The sequence below is a fragment of the Anabrus simplex genome, chromosome 3 (genome assembly GCF_040414725.1).
Source record: "Anabrus simplex isolate iqAnaSimp1 chromosome 3, ASM4041472v1, whole genome shotgun sequence".
NCBI classification, from domain to species: Eukaryota; Metazoa; Arthropoda; class Insecta; order Orthoptera; family Tettigoniidae; genus Anabrus; species Anabrus simplex.
In genome coordinates, this window is record NC_090267.1 from 116,370,656 (window position 1) to 116,387,925 (window position 17,270).

At 39.1% G+C, this 17,270-nt stretch overlaps 1 long non-coding RNA gene across 1 annotated transcript; it reads left to right on the forward strand.

The window, feature by feature from the left end:
- The first annotated feature begins 7,695 nt into the window (after positions 1-7,695).
- LOC137499007 (uncharacterized) lies at positions 7,696-9,122 on the forward strand. Its single transcript, XR_011017970.1, has 3 exons — positions 7,696-8,029; positions 8,341-8,499; positions 8,787-9,122. It is a non-coding gene; the product is annotated as an uncharacterized lncRNA (long non-coding RNA).
- The last annotated feature ends 8,148 nt before the right edge of the window (positions 9,123-17,270 follow it).

Consider the following 17,270-nt stretch of genomic DNA (forward strand, 5'->3'; position numbering starts at 1 on the left):
AATTTCAAAAAGTCCTATAAGCAGCTACTGCCCCTACTTTACATAACACTTCTGGGGGAAACTCGTTTTACAACACGAAATATGGTGATGCGTTTACGTCTTTTCCCACCGGGCGAGTTGGACATGCGGTTAAAGGCGCGCGGCTGTGAACTTGCATCCGGGAGATAGTGGGTTCGAATCCCACTGTCGGCAGCTCTGAAGATAGTTTACCGTGGTTTCCCATTTTCACACCAGGTAAATGCTGAGGCTGTACCTTAATTAAGGGCACGGCCGCTTTCTTCCAACTCCAATTCCTTTCCTATCCCATCGTCGCCATAAGACAAATCTGTGTCGGTGAGACTTAAAGCCATTAGCAAATAAATAGTATTTTCCTAAAATATGTCCATATATGGAGCTGCGTCTCCATGTCTGGGAGAAGGTACCAAGCAAGTTAGGTCAGTGCTTTGCCGGACGACTAGTTACAGCTACTTCAGTAGGCTGCTGGGTTCGAATACCCCGTCGGCCATCCTCGAAAATGATTTCGTGTGTTTTCCCATTTTTCATCTCCAGGAAAATTGGCGTGGTATTTCATTTCGTAAATCCCACACGTATTGGTCGGGAATCAAACCCGGACTGTCTTGGCGAGAAGCGAGCAGTGATGCCACTGGGCTCGTTTCTATTACTCCCCACTCTATCCGGTTCTTACTGCGGGTCAGGGTGTGTAGCAGATTTGGCATTCTTTTACGAGAGATTTTGCATTCTTTTACGACTGGATGCTTTTCTTGACGCCAACCATTAGAGGAGAAATGCTACGTGTTAATGTTGTTGTTGTGGTGGTGGTGGTGGTGGTGGTGGTGAGTCCTATTGTGTGCTGCGTACAAGTGTTGAAGACGACAGATATACCCAGTCTCTGAACCATAGGAATGCACTTGTTAATGTAATAATCCTTGGCCCGGACGAGAATCGAACCCGGGTCCTCAGGGCCAGAAGTTGTGTGCGCTAGCCATTCAGCTATGCAGCCGTAGCGTTGTCGCGACGTCGTGGTGGTCTCTCCCTGCCGGGAGGGTGTGTAGCATCCCTTCGAGGGTAGATGCGATCTGGTAGACCCTGTGGTCGTGGTGGTCTGCGCGTCTGGATATGAGATTATGATAATGAGGTAGGGAAAGATGAAACCCGGTGTCGGCACGTAGCCTACTCCTCTCGAATAATACCAAGGGGTCTGCTCAATGCATTACGTCCCCATCCGACGGCCGAATCACCATCAACAGCATCATATTCCCTCATTTCATTTGAACACTGCGAAGCGGTTTGGATTTGAATCCAGGCTTTTGGTACGCAATCTAGTGATTATAAATTGTAGGCTATACACCAACTTTCCTACCTTGCCGGCCTACATTCTGATGGTGAAATTTTTTTTCATCCGGGCTAAGTGACTGAGACGGCTCAGACGGTTGAGATGCTGTTCTTCCTACTCCAACTTGGCAGGTTCGATCCTGGCTCAGTCTGGAGGTATTTGAACGTGCTCAAATACGTCAGCTTCGTGTCGGTGGATTTCATGGCACGTAAAATAAGACCTGCGGGACTAAATTCCGGCACCTCGGCGTCTCCTTAAACCATAAACGTAGTTACTGGGACGTAAAGCCAGCAACATTATTATATTTTTCTTCCGACCAACGGCACTCGAACCTGCTAATAACGGTGGCAGACCTTTATTTTAGAAAAGACCAAGTTAGCTACTGATAAGCAATCTGCCACTTGGTGACAGCCCTTAATGCAGATCAATTGTAAGTGATTGATGGGTCGCATGCGGCACGATGCTTTTCCGCTCGGTCGCTATTGGCACGATAATGGCCGGGTCGCATCCGGCACGGTCGCAACTGGCACGTAACCGTGCATATTTCCAGTTTATCGTGCATGTTTTGCTATATGATAGTGCATGAATGCATGCATATTTTGAGATTTGATACTGCATGGGAATCCGGGCTCTACTCATAACACACACGTACAAATCACTACAGAAACACGCTGTAGCAAATATATCTCTCCAGATAGGAATGGAGTCAAGAAGGGCATCTATCTGACGAGTACGGCCAAATTCATATGTGCGAAACAGTTCGCGTGTGGTATAAGCTGAGAATTATTATTATTATTATTATTATTATTATTATTATTATTATTATTATTATTATTAAAGGAAACGAGCAATAGATTCAATAAGTAATGTTTTTTGTTTACCATCCCTTCAATTGTTCACGATTTTATGAGATGCCAGTGTATCGGAATTTTGTCCCTCAGGAGGTCATTAACGTACTGGAGTGTTAACATTAAAATGAGCTCAAATGACATCGAACTTATCCAAGGTCGAATCCATTATCTTGGTACATGACAACGACGAACAGACTCTGACAATGAGATCAGCCAATTCATTTTACGTCTGAATGATCTGACCTACTAGCGAATCATGGTTCTTCCAGTAGTCTCAGTTCTTCCCATACTGGCTTGTTCGTATAGTATTTATTTATTTATTTAGTTGCTTACTTATTTATGTCTGCACTGTTAAAGGTACAAATCCAGCAATTAGAAACATACGCGCATAGCCTACAGGTTAATTAACATATTAGTGACAGTAAGCCACATGTTACATTTACTATACTTACAACCATACAGATGGTACAGGCCTATATTAGCGCCTTTAACGATGATCAGTCTCACCTCTTGGTGGGTAAAATAAAATGAAATTCGTTCATAGAAGACAGAGACGAACATACGTTGTGAAATCAAAATAATATGGACTACCGTCATTGTAATTTAAAAAAATTGTGTTCATACATTTAAAAATGTTGTCTCATACTTCGCTTTTATCTCAGATTAGGCTTACAAAAGTCGAGAATGGGTTCAGTTCATTTTTTGACAGTCAGTCTGTTTGTTATGGTATTTATGTTCAGGGAAAGCAGGACTGTGCCCTAGCTCAAATGTCTCCCGAAAAACTGTACATAATGACAGTTGAGAAAAATATAATTTCTGACCCTCTATGTTCCATGCATTATTATTTATCGTGCGAGTAATAGTAGCGAATATCTTCGTTATTATTCAATTTTTACAAATTTAGAGTCAATTGGCGATGCCCATCAACAATTAGCGTTACACTGAGAGGTTCTCTACTTCTTCTGCTACTACTCGCTTCCGCTACATGGCATTACTGCTAAAGTATTTTTTCTTTACAAGGTGCTTCACTTCGCACCGACACAGATAGGTCTTGGCGACGATGGGATAGGAAATTGTTCTCGGAACCTAATAGTGTCGGGGTCGGAAAAGAACAAGCATTGACCAAAGAAGGTCGGATATGATAGATGAAGGTGAGAAGCCTGGCACAAGTAAGTGGAGCAATGCCGGGACTCAGCTAAGTTGAGAGCCCATGAAGCCCTTTCTAGTCGACTCTTACGATAGGCAGGGAATACCACGGGTGTTATTCTACCACCTCCACCCACAGGGGAAGTGCGGTATGATCAAGAAAAAGTGAGCTGCACTGCTCTAATTATTATTATTATTATTATTATTATTATTATTATTATTATTATTATTATTATTATTATTATTATTGATCTGTCTTTTTTAGTAGAGTGAGTTCAATTATCCACCAATCCTCTCTCAAAAGGCAAAATAGCGGAGGAAATGAAAACTCAGCTGAGTGCTACGTTTTATATTTACTGTTCGAACCTATGTAAAATATGGGGAGGAACAATGTTACCTGCTGCGGCCAATCCGTTTGGGAAATAATAATTTGCCATTACGAGAGGTTCCGATACAACGCTAATGATTACAGCACCAAAAAAAAAAAATCCTTTTACTGTCGACAAACGTGACCAATTTAGTTGGCTTTCTGTTTGGAAATACAAATTACAGTCAAATTTCACGTTCCATTGCTGCCTCGAGGCAGCACAGTGTTAAATGGTGTAAACCATCCTACGGAACTGTATCGCACGCAGCACTTGTGATAAGTTTCTTGTGAAAGTGAATGCTGTACAACTGACAAAACAGCAAGATCATCAGTACCTCGGAACAGAAATAGAGGAAGATAAGAAAATATCTTGATTTGCAACCAGTCCGTCAATTTATTTACACATTCTGGCGTTTCACCTATGCTATGATGCAAAAAAGAAACAGAACTGTAATCACTGTCACTGAAAATGCCACATCACAGCTGAGGTGAAACGTGTGATAGTGTAAATAAATTGTCGTGGGCTATGTCGAATGAATAAATAAACACACAAACAAACTCTCTTCAGTTTAATCCATTTTTTCGACTCATTTTCTGCTTTGACCAGGGATTTGACGTCGAATGTCATTCCTAACGATGCGTAATTTTCAGGTAATAAATAACGTAAATAATAATAATAATAATAATAATAATAATAATAATAATAATAAAAATAATAATAACTCATAAATAATAGATCCCAGAGAATCGGTGGAGAGGTGGAGGGAATATTCAAAATCTTCTCAACGTAAAAGGAAATCTTCCTGGTAGTGTTGAGAACAACCAAGCTCATGGAGAGGAGGAAAATGATATTGGTGAAATTACGCTTGAGGAAGTGGAAAGGATGGTAAATAAACTCCATTGTCATAAAGCAGCAGGAATAGATGAAATTAGAACTGAAATTGTGAAGTATAGTGAGAAGGTAAGGTAAGGTAAGGGTGTATTCTACCCGAAGGCAGGTCCGAACCTCCGCATAGGTGTGTCTGAGACGGAGTTTACGTACGGTAGGGTGGCCAGTTTCTTTCCGCTTCTCCATTACCTTAGCCCCCACCAAGAGCGCGTGGCAACCCATCCAAATCTTGACCACGCCCAATTTTGCTTAACTTCGAAGATCTCACGGGAGCCGGTGTTTCAACACGGCTACGGCCGTTGGCTATAGTGAGAAGGCAGGGATGAAATGGCTTCATATAGTAGTAAGATTAGCATGGAGTGTTGGTAAGGTACCTTCAGATTGGACAAAAGCAGTAAGTGTACGTATCTATAAGCAAGGGAAACGGAAGGATTGCAACAACTATCGAGGTAATGTCATTGATTAGTACACCAGGCAAAGTATTCATTGGCATCTTGGAAGGTAGGGTGCGATCAGTGGTTGAGAGGAAATTGGATGAAAACCAGTGTGGTTTCAGACCACAGAGGTGCTGTCAGGATCAGATTTTCAGTATGCACCAGGTAATTGAAAAATGCTACGAGAGGAATAGATAGACGTGTTTATGTTTCGTAGATCTAGAGAAAGCATATGACAGGATACCGAGGGAAAAGTGTTCGCCATACTGGGGGTCTATTGCATTAAAGCTAGATTACTAAAATCAATAAAAGACATTTATGTTGACAGTTGGGCTTCAGTGAGAATTGATGGTAGAATGAGTTCTTGGTTCAGGATACTTACGGGGGTTAGACAAAGGTGTAATCTTTCACCTTTGCTGTTCGTAGTTTACATGGATCATCTGCTGAAAGGTATAAAGTGGCAGGGAGGGATTCAGTTAGGTGGAAATGTAGTAAGCAGTCTGGCCTATTCTGACGACTTGGTCTTAATGGCAGATTGTGCCGGAAGCCTGTAGTATAATATCTTGGAACTTGAAAATAGGTGCAATGAGTATGGAATGAAAATTAGCCTTTCGAAGACTAAATTGATGTCAGTAGATAAGAAATTCAACAGAATTGAATGTCAGATTGGTGATACAAACCTAGAACAAGTCGATGATTTCAAGTATTTAGGTTGTGTGTTCTCCCAGGATGGTAACATAGTGAGATTGAATCAAGGTGTAGTAAAGCTAAAACAGTGAGCTCGCAGTTGCCATCAACAGTATTCTGTAAGAAGTCTGGCTCCGCGGTGTAGGGGGCAACGCGGATATTGAGGAAAGGAACGTTAAGAACGACACAAACATCCAGTCCCCAGGCCAGGGGTATTAATCATTTACAATTATAAACCCCTGACCCGGTCGGGAATCGAACCCGGGGCCGCCGGGTGACAGATGGGCGCGTTGCCCCTTACACCGCGGGGCCGGAACATAACAATGATAATAAGAATAATAGGCAAGACGCCAAAGATCACATATCTTATTGAAATCCCAGCTCCTGAGAAAATCCAGGAAAGATCAGAGTACAGTACCTGCCCCTGGCAAATGAAATAAGAAAGATCTGGCACCACGATAGAGTTGCTGTTGTTGTTGTTGATGATGATGATTGACGATCCGATAGCACTAGGGCAAATTTCCCACCAGCTTTACGATGCTCTTCACCTGCTAAATCTCAAGAAGTGCATGCATGCACAGTAAGGCCGCGTGCACACCGAGCGCGCTTCGCATAGTGTGTCGCGTGTTGCTCAACGTTAAGCGTCACGCTAAACATAACCAGTGCTTTGCTCGTAATCCAGGTGTTCACACCGCCCGCGCTCTGCTGCGCTGAACGCCTATCTTACAGCCAAGCGAAGCGCCAGACAACGCGCAGTGTTGGTTAATTGCTTAGCGTTACCTAGCTGGTTCTGAATCTATGGAAGAAGAATTTATTCATGCAGTGTTTCAAAGAGAAGAAATATGGAACCCAAGACACAAAAACTATAAAAATGTAACTGTTTTGCAAAATAAGTGGACTTAAGTATCTACAACAGTTGTATCGCATTCCTACAGTAAACATATACAGTAATATTACTTCTACTGTCACACTTTACTGGGCTTAACATTGTGACAGGATGTAATTGGATATGGATTTTAGTGTCGGAAGTGTCCGAGGAGAATTTCTGCTTGCCAGGTGCAGGTCTTTTGAATTGACGCCCGTAGATGACCTGCATCATGATGAGGATGAAATGATTATAAATACATACACCCAGCCCCCGTGCCAATACAATTTACTAATTATGATTACAATTCCCGACTCTGCCGCGAATCGAACCCGGAACTCTGTGACCAAAGGCCAGTACGGTAACCATTTAGCCATGTAGCCGGACACTTTGTGAACAAGTGCATATAATCTCCCAGACTCTGTCATATCGGTTTATAATTTTGCCAATGGACGGTGGTAACATGAAGAATATCACTCTGTAGGCTAGTAGTGGGCTTGGAAGTAAATATTTATGTTTATTAATTATATTTGTCGCACATTTACTCCACTTTTGTTACGATGATTAATTGTGTATGCTAACTGTAACAATATTGCAAAATACTATTTATAACTATTATATAAAGAGCGTGATTTAGCCGGAAATTTAATTTCCACGTGTTTGCTGCACGGTGCTCCTAAATAATTCGGAAAATTAAATTTCTCCCAATACTTCTTCTTGACGCCATATTTAAGTTGCAGGATTTGGAAGGTCAAAGGTATTTTTTGTCATTCTTAAGTAATCATAAAATTTATCGCGATAAAGTCTTGCATCTCTGTGCAAACGATGGAATTCTCTGAAAGTACCGTAATTCGTTCTTCATTAAATTCATGAACCCACTTTCGATTCTTTTTATTTTAAATTTTAGGTAACTGTTGTCTATCAGTAAACTGTTTCTAGTGTACTTGGATAACGGCATTAGTTTGTGACCACCCTAAAACGCCTCGCACCAAACTAAGCTGAGAGCATGGCGTAGAATTTTCGGTGTGAACAGCAAGCACGCCTTGCGCTATGCATAGCATTTCACGCTACACGCGACACACTATGCGAAGCGCGCTCGGTGTGCACGCTGCCTAAGGGGGCTGTCACACAGGCTCGATCGAACGACTGCGATCGACCGACTAAGAAAACAAACCTACAGAGGGCAGTGGCACCAGTCACACAGCATCGATCGTCAGCGATCAACTACGAGCGATGAAGATCGACTGGTTTGTAAAAACAGACGTGTCCGTTTTTCAGTCGCAGTCGTTCGATAATGGCGGACGCAACATAGTCATCTGTTGATGAAATCGAAACATTAATTTGCTTAGTGTATGAAAACAAAGTGGTGTATAATCCTAGACTCCCTGGATATAGTAATAGGGAGACCGTGAATTTTGTATGGCATTCTATAGTGTGGAGAATTGGGACAAAAACTGGTAAGTAATTATTAGATTTATTACGATTATCTTATGAATAGTGTTATCTTAGATTATTTATTGATAAAATATATTATACGGAATAGATTGGTAAAAAGAGTTACACTAGGAGAAGTAGTAATTATCATTCTTGTAACTTAATTGAAGAAATGTTTGGAAAACATAAGCAGTGCTTTCCTAACCTCCATCTCGTACCTAATGAAATGAATACCATTGTTTGCTTTAATGACAAATAAGTGTAGGCCTATGCCATAAGTAGGCCTACTACATGTATATTTGCTTTGTCACAATATTCTGATTCATTGTTTCAGGAAAAAGTTGTGCCAAAACATGGCAAATTCTGAGGGCTGGATATCGAACTTGGAGAGATAACATCCTCCCTCTCCTCCCAGGTTCTGCTGTACAGAAAACATAAAATGGGTCTACTTCAATGCCCTCAACTTTCTGGAACTCTTCATTGCTGGAAGAAGGTACAATTCTGTAATATTTATTTTTTAAAGTAGGCCTACATTACAGACCAGTGTTCTAGTTGTGAAAGAGTGAGGGGAAGATTCAGTCTGTAGGCCATAAGTTCCACCCATCTGTTCATTAATTTATCAGATATAACTGAAAGTAATATAATATAATCTAACCTAACAATCATCTTACTAAAATAATTATTGAAAGTAACAATTTCTTAAACAGAAGGCTTGTGTCCAGACTAAAATGTAGCTCCAATTTAGAAGAATTGCATTAATATGTTGTTCATTTTTTTCAGTTCTATAACAAACACATCTATGGAAGTGGCACCTGGTGTATGAGAGCCTTTTCACCAAGCTGAAATATAGGAGGAGGAAGCAGAAATAATTTGTGTTGGAGGGGTTTAACTCCTACAGTTCAGAAATTACTGAAGGGACTTCAACTTCCAGTCCAGTGGCTTCTGCTTCTACAAACAGCTTTGCCAGCAGTTAAAAATAAAAGAAACAGAAATGTGAAAGTGACAGTGATGTGTTAAGTGAATATCTAGAAAAGATACTGAAAACTGAAAAGAAAATATAATCAATGTTATTTTTAGTGTCTTCATGATGACATGGAAAGAATGAGTGTACTAGGTCGAAGGGTTTTCAAAGTTAAAATTCAGAAACTGTTGTATACAGTGTTAGACCAAGAAAGACTCTAATAAAATTTATGTTCTTGAGAAATGTTCTACTTTTTAAATTAAATCATTTTTTGTTATACTTATCTATCAATATTTATTGGAATCCTCAGTGAGTTATGTGTATTAGCACCTGATGGGAAAGAACCTTAACTCCAATTTTTATTAATTATTAGCATTATTACAACATCTTAATTTGTATATTTTATGTGGTAGAACATGTATGGTTTACAAGGAAAGGAGTATTTTGAAATACATGTAGTAGGTCCTTTCTGTGTGTATGTAGTAAGCAGTTGTACAGCACAGGTGGTCTGAAACCAGACCAGCGTATTGATAGTTCTGTCCAAGAGCTGACTTCCTTCTTACGGTATACTGTTGATCACAACTGCAAACTCATTGCACTAGGTTTGTACAGCACAGGTGGTCTGAAACCAGACCAGCGTATTGATAGTTCTGTCCAAGAGCTGACTTCCTTCTTACGGTATACTGTTGATCGCAACTGCAAACTCATTGCACTAGGTTTGTACAGCACAGGTGGTCTGAAACCAGACCAGTGTAAAGACATTAGTAGTTTTGTCCAGGAGCTGACTGCCTTCTTACAGAATACTGTTGATCACAACTGCAAGCTCATTGCATTGGGTTTACTGCATCTGTGTTCAATGTTGCTTGCTATACTGCCATCCTGCGAAAATACACATCCTAAATACCTATTTGAAATTATCTACCTGTTCCAGTTTTGTATTCTCAACCTGACATTGAGTTCTATTTTATCTCCTCATTCCAAGTACTCTCCTGCCATTGTACCTGTCTGCACCAGCAATCACTACTTTCATGTCTGTTACCGTACTTATAATTTATTAATAACATATAGACCTACAGAGGGCATCAAGGTAGACTGATTATTTTATTTCTTGTGCTGTAGATCCATTAATATTAGATTGCACAGTTTCAATAGACCAAGTTGTTTGCATAGGACAAAATTCTTACTACAGTTATACCTGACAGAATCCCTCCCTGCCACCTTATAACTTTGTAACTTAGGTAGCCTTTATCTCCTCATTCCAAGTACTCTCCTGCCATTGTACCTGTCTGCACCAGCAATCACTACTTTCGTGTCTGTTACCGTACTTATAATTTATTAATAACATATAGGCCTACAGAGGGCATCAAGGTAGACTGATTATTTTATTTCTTGTACTGTAGATCCATCAATATTAGATTGCACAGTTTCAATAGACCAAGTTGTTTGCATAGGACAAAATTCTTACTACAGTTATACCTGACAGAATCCCTCCCTGCCACCTTATAACTTTGTAACTTAGGTAGCCTTTATCTCCTCATTCCAAGTACTCTCCTGCCATTGTACCTGTCTGCACCAGCAATCACTACTTTCATGTCTGTTAATGTACTTATAATTTATTAATAACATATAGGCCTACATAGGGCATCAAGGTAGATTGATTATTTTATTTCTTGTGCTGTAGATCCATATAAACAATGAAAAACAAAGATGAAAAATTAATTTTAACTATTTTGACAGATGTTTCCACCAAAGTTTTGTAGATTTTAATCTACAACATAAAAAACTGTATTTTGTGTGATGTGATATTAAGGGGATATGATGGCAGAATATGTAGGCTACATTATTTATAAAAAATATATTCATATGACAGTTACATGCTTGTAATAAAAGGTTGAGTAGATTAATTACCCTGTAAGTCAATCCAAGATCTTACAAGGCCCATACACCCTACTCTGTCAAACATTCATTTATATAATTGGTATTTACAAACAGTTTTGACAGGCAATGTAAGATATAGCAAAATTAAATCATTTACCACCTGAGGCCTAAATAACATTTTACTGTAGACGGCAATAGTAGTCTATTTAGTTGTTAGAAAGGCATACTCTTCACTTCTAAAAATAGAAGGCAAGGTGCTTGTTATTAGCACCTATTATTTTTTGCAGTGGCTGGTTCTCATTTTTGGTGAAATTGAAGGCGAAGTTTTCATTTTCCTTGAACTGATTCATAAGGAAAGTATTTCAGGATGGATAGATAGGCTTGGCACTGTTCATATCAGTAAACAAGTTACATATGAACAATATACAGAAAGGCAAAATCAACATTGTGGTAAGAAGGAGAGTCCTACCAGACTTTTGCGGAAAAAGGTGTTACTCTGTACCAAGGAGTTTACCAGCAATTTGGATGGAAGTGCAGGATTTATATTAATTGGTTTTATTATAGCCAAGTGACCAATTAGATCAGCTTGCCAGTGCAAAGTTTGGAGAGACAGTACTTTATGCTTAGTGATGAGGGTAATAAACAAGACCTTGTGTGTAATTTACATGTAGTTGTGACAAGTATCAGTCTATTACACTGCCAACTTACTTATTAGAACAATATTCCAGAAGCTTTTCCTATAGTTATTAAGCTAGTGTACAGAGCACTAGCCTCACCTGAACTCCTCAAGAAATGTACACATATGTGAATACACAGAATCCTAAAGAGAATTTACTTTGGAAGAGATGTCCATAGACAACCTTTCTTCACAGCCATTTGGTAAAATTAGCTGCTTTCGAAGCTGCTGTAGTCTTCAATGATATAAATTAAGACAGGATTGTCATTCTTGCAAAGTTTGGATATGGACCTGGATTCTTTGCACAAAACACAGTAGGCCTACAGAAATTCAGCAACATGCTTGTCATGAAAGCAATATGATACTATTCTGAACATGGCACAATAACAAAGAAGAGGAGAGGCGACAAGAGATTTGCAGAGGATCATGAGGGAGAGAAACAGTGTAAGGAACTCCATTGCTTTTATCATTTTCACAATATTCAGAGCATATGTGCATTTTTCTTTCTTTCAAAATTATTTACAGGATTGTAATGAAACTTGACACACTATTTCTACATTAGGTAATGTAAATTTTGACTGGAAGCATTTCTTGATATGTCTATTATTTTGGTAGGTGGGATCTCACCAAGTGGTATGAAAAAAAAAAAAAAAAAAGCTGTTAACCTCCATCTAATAAACACCTCAAAATATCATTTGAAAAGACAGTAATTATGCCCCAAGATCCAGCATCATTAAAACAAATAAGCATAAATGGTATTAGTCTTATATTTGAAATACAATGAGCCACTTTTGTGAGGCTTTTGTTGGAATTTTCACCCTGTCAAGAATTCTGGCTATAGTGCTCTATGAATGGCATCATATATAACAGGAACAAATCCACTGATGTATTGTGAGCAATCCTAAATCTGTATGAGTCACCAATGTCCAGAAACCTGTAGGCCTAAATAAATATATTTCCACTGTTGATGGTAGCACCTTCAAATTATGAATTCAAATTGATGTAGGCCTACATAAGTTTTCAGTCCTTTTTATCAATACTTTATTAGAATCCTGCAGAATGCCACTAATCTTTTATTTGATATATTTTGCCACGGACATACAGTAGTTGTTTCGAAGGTGAACATCACTTTTGACTTTAAACCTAAAAAAATCGTTGTGAATATTGAATTTAACGATAGTGTCAGCCTTTCCTCAGAACTAATACTTTTCCTGTAATTTGTTTGCCTGATGTTTATTATTGACTTCATTTTTTCCTCTAATTCCTTATACCGTAATTATTGATGGGCATTCGGTACTAGTTCCTGAATTTTTCTTCGTCATTCCGCAACGAAGGCACACTTTGGTGGAATTCTCTATGGCTCTTTACCTTGTCCACTGCGATCGTCTGGTTCTTTCCTTTCTCCTAATATATTCATAGGTTAGAATCATATTTCCACCCGAATTATCGCTTTCACAACACATTCTTTTTCTCTCGTGAATATGAATACATCTGTAGCCTGTACGGTACTGGGCGGGAGTATCAGCTGTTTCCGTGCAGTCGATCCCTCTCGATCGATGAGCAGTGTGACAAGGTAAATGAATTTAGTCGTTAGTACTCGATGCCAGTTGGTCGCTCTTGATCGTTCGATGCCCTGTGTGACAGCGCGTATGCCTAAGTCTCACGTTAGCCGGCTGGCTGGTCAGCGAGACACGGCAGCGTGGCAACTCCCCGCACACTTTGCGACTTTGGCTCACTTTTGACTCTTCCTCAGTCTCACTGAAGCTTGTGCCGTGTGCGAGTTGAGTGCTCACGCGTTACAAGTATTTGGATTGTGTGTTATACAGTAATATTGCCACCAAATTAGTACTCATTATAGCAACGATGTTCTTAAACACAAGTATTCCATCAAATGTTCCTGTAGGACGTCTTTTCACTAAATGCAAAGATGTACTTTCCCCCAAAGAAATTGGGACTTACCGATGAAAATTTTAAGAACCAATTATTTTATGTGTAAAGTAGACGGCATACTATTTGAAATGCTACAAGTCATTAACTAAAATAATAATAATAATAATAATAATAATAATAATAATAATAATAATAATAATATGTGGTTACAGCTAGCCTGTTGCAGACCTTGTAAGGCAGACGTTCCGAAGAGAGTGCGCAGCATGTTTGAGAAGCTGCGTGTACTGTAGTGGAGGATAGTGTTGTGTGAGTTGCAGGATGTTGAGGACATTATAAACAACCAGCCTCTGAGCCAAGGTTTAAAATCTCCGACCCGGCCGGGAATGGAACCCGGGGCCCTCTGAACCGAAGACGACTACGATGACTATTTAGCCAAGGAGCCAGACAGTAAAAATCATGGGGAAAGATAATTTCGAAAGTTCCAAGCTATCATATTTAGCCTCACGTAGTGATGATAGCCACCTAACCCTAGCCTAGAACCACACTGTGACACTTCCAGGACTTAAACTACACTGTGGGGTTGCGAGTGACACAATTTCAAAAAGTGAAATAGGATTCATTTGAAATTTATATTTTTTGTTGTCATGTTCTTTCTCTTCTCACTCATCTACAGAGTTGCGTCAATGGTCTTCCTACGTCTATGCACTTATACAGGTAGTATAATGTTAATATAGTTGCCTTGTTAGAAATAACTTTATGCTGAACACATATTTTAAACTTCCAAATATGAATTCACACAAAATAGCACAGCATTGTTAATTTTAGCTACTCTATGAAAGTAGGCTTCGCCATCTTTGCACTCGCTGCAGATTCCTTGTCGATGTTTTGCACACAGTCTGCGAGAACAAATCACGCACTTTGTTTGCCCTATTTTGTCTTTGACCAGAGGGCAGAAAGCACAGCGTCCACGCCTCTCTCTTGCCACTGGATTTGACAGATGAGAAGACAAAGTACATGGAATACAAGATGCCAAGAAGAACGAGATACGGAAGCAAAACATGGAACCATCAAAAGAATTGAGTTCAAATATCTGGGGAATGGATACAACAAAATGGGATGGATAATGAGGCAAATAAGACAAGAATTAGAAAACTAGAACTGGCCTACAAGACTAACTCAGAACAGGTACAACAAGCGAGCATACAGAGGATACAGACATAACAACGCAGTAGTAAAACCAGAGGGCCTGTACGGCTCGAAGGGCTTGATACTGCTTAAAAAAAAGGGAACTGCAAGAACTCGAAAGAAAGGAAAGGGAAATCCCATGAAAATTCTAGGACATCAGGTGAGAATGGTCGAGAAATTATTGATGAAAATCTTTACGTAAATCGTAGTACTAAAGGCTACAATGAAGTGGGAGGAAGAGGTCAAGAGCGACGCAGAATAAATTAGACTTACAGCAGATGTGATCAACAACAGAAAGGAGTTCAGAAGCCGAGCTGACAATATCAAAGAGGACGGTAGCCCAGTTGTACTTTCTCTTAAAACAATAATCGCCACCACCACCTGTCAACATCAAGACATCCGAAATGAAACCACAAAAATGTTGATAATATCCGAGGAGCAGAGAAAGATCAGAAGTGAAAGAATGAAGACGTTCTGGGAAGAGAGGAAGATCTGGATCATGTAACCTTAGGTTCTATACAGCCCACAGTTGGCCATAAGTGTTAAAATAGTCATTAGCGATAATACAGTAGATACTTTTATTCAGGCAAACAGACAGAGCTACAGTACGGTAAAACTTTATACGATACATTGAGTACCATCGGCTTGAAGCGCAGTTCTCGCTCAGCTTTCCTTAAGCAAATAGAACCAAAAAATGAAGTATTAGCAAACTCTTTCGTATGTCGTCCGTACAGCATCTCTTTCTCGGAATCTTGTCTTCTAAACCTATCTGTTTCGAGGAAAGAAAGAAAAATATATCTACTACAGTATTTAGTATTTAGAAGTCCTGTGTTTGAAACTCGACGCAGATAACATGTACCTTGTTAAAAATGACGCCTCAGTTTAAATTAAAAAAGCTCAAAATATAACCATATATGACCTTGTATAATTAAAATGAGCAAAATATTATTTATATTTATATGCAATATAAAATTACTTTAAACGGGGTCAGGGACCTATCATTCACACTTATTTATCAGATTTCGGGTAAAATGAGCTCAGGAAAGAAATATGACTTTTCCTTAACAACCGAACCTTAATCATTATTACCTGGACCTATGAGGATGTACTGTACATTATCAATTGCATGTTTCCGACAACATTCGACATGAAAGTCTGTAGGTAGACTGAGTATTAACATTAAAGCTCCGAAAGAGTGGAAATATCATAAAAATCCTCTCTGAGTCTGCCGTTCCAGTTGATGTATGAAATACAGCATTTCACCCCAGGCTCTCCATCACTGCGCCCAATTTATTTATGTTTCAATAAATTTCCCTTCGCAGACCAAATAAAATTCTCTTTCGTCATTCCCAAACAAGAAACACAACTGGCAAGGAAGTGTCCTCCATGTATTACCGTAAGAGGAAGAAGAGCTGTGACCCAGGCAGCCGGTACATCTCAGGTATCTATCTATCTATCTACGCATGAGATCAGCCTCGAACCAGGAACTAACTAACTAACTAACTAACTAACTAAATAAATAAATAAATAAATAAATAAATAAATAAATAAATAAATAAATAAATAAATAAATAAATAAATAAATGGTGAGCTCAAATAGTTCAGAAAAGATCACTGAACACATGCGAATGCCATTATCACATTCTTTGTGTGTCATGGTTTCCCTAGTGCGTCAGCTCTACTTAATGCGGTGAATACCAGGATATAGAACAAGAAGTTGCACATAATCACAGCCTATATTAGGCCATAAACAAAAGTGAAGTTCAGTCGCTGGGTCATTCACATCGCCAGGAAGGAGTCCCGATGATCTCACTATTAGAGCGAAATCATTATGCAATGTGGCTTACTCATCTCATGAGGGCGTACACTGATACTGTCTGTCGTAACAACACATTTTCATAAGGGAAGGCTGAGCATTTTGGTTGACATTTTTCAGGTCAGGTCTCTCAATATGAAATCGAAGAACCTCGACATATTTCTGAAAAGATCGAGATAAAACAAATTAAATGATATTTGTATTGTTGTAAAATGTCACTGTAATTATGATCATGATGATGATGATGCTTGCTTGTGCTATTTAAAGGGGCCTAACAGCTAATTCATCAGCCCTGTATTTGGTTTCAAGTGTTTAAAAGGTGAAAATTGCCTTACGGTAGATGAAAACCTGTACTCAGCAATTTTATTTATAATTATACTTTCGTACAACACACTACATGACCGAATCTGTTTATGTTTGTGTTTGGTTATTTGTAGCTCAATGACGAATTACAGTAACCTGTCTTAAATACCAGGGACCATGATATTTCCCTACTATAGTCAGGTTTCCGTTTAACGAAAGTTTTCTACAAAATAAGTGTGCATTTTCAGCTTATTCGCACTAGACACTGAATGCACGTCAAACATTATCAGAATACATAAAATTGATATTTTTTTCACGGGTAACAGTACTATACGTTTTCCAACAGTCAGCTTAGAGTTTTCTCATTTGCAGTAGTCTCAGCCTTGATTGCCTGACTTTCCAATACAACTTTAGCCTCAGAAATTACAACAGAAATATTCGAATAATTCCGCCGAAGGGCGAATTTCTGTAGTTCCATTAAACTTCTGAGACATCTTCATAAGTCTTCAAACTGCATTCAAATGTTTCTATTCTTCTTTTTTTCAGTGGTGAGAA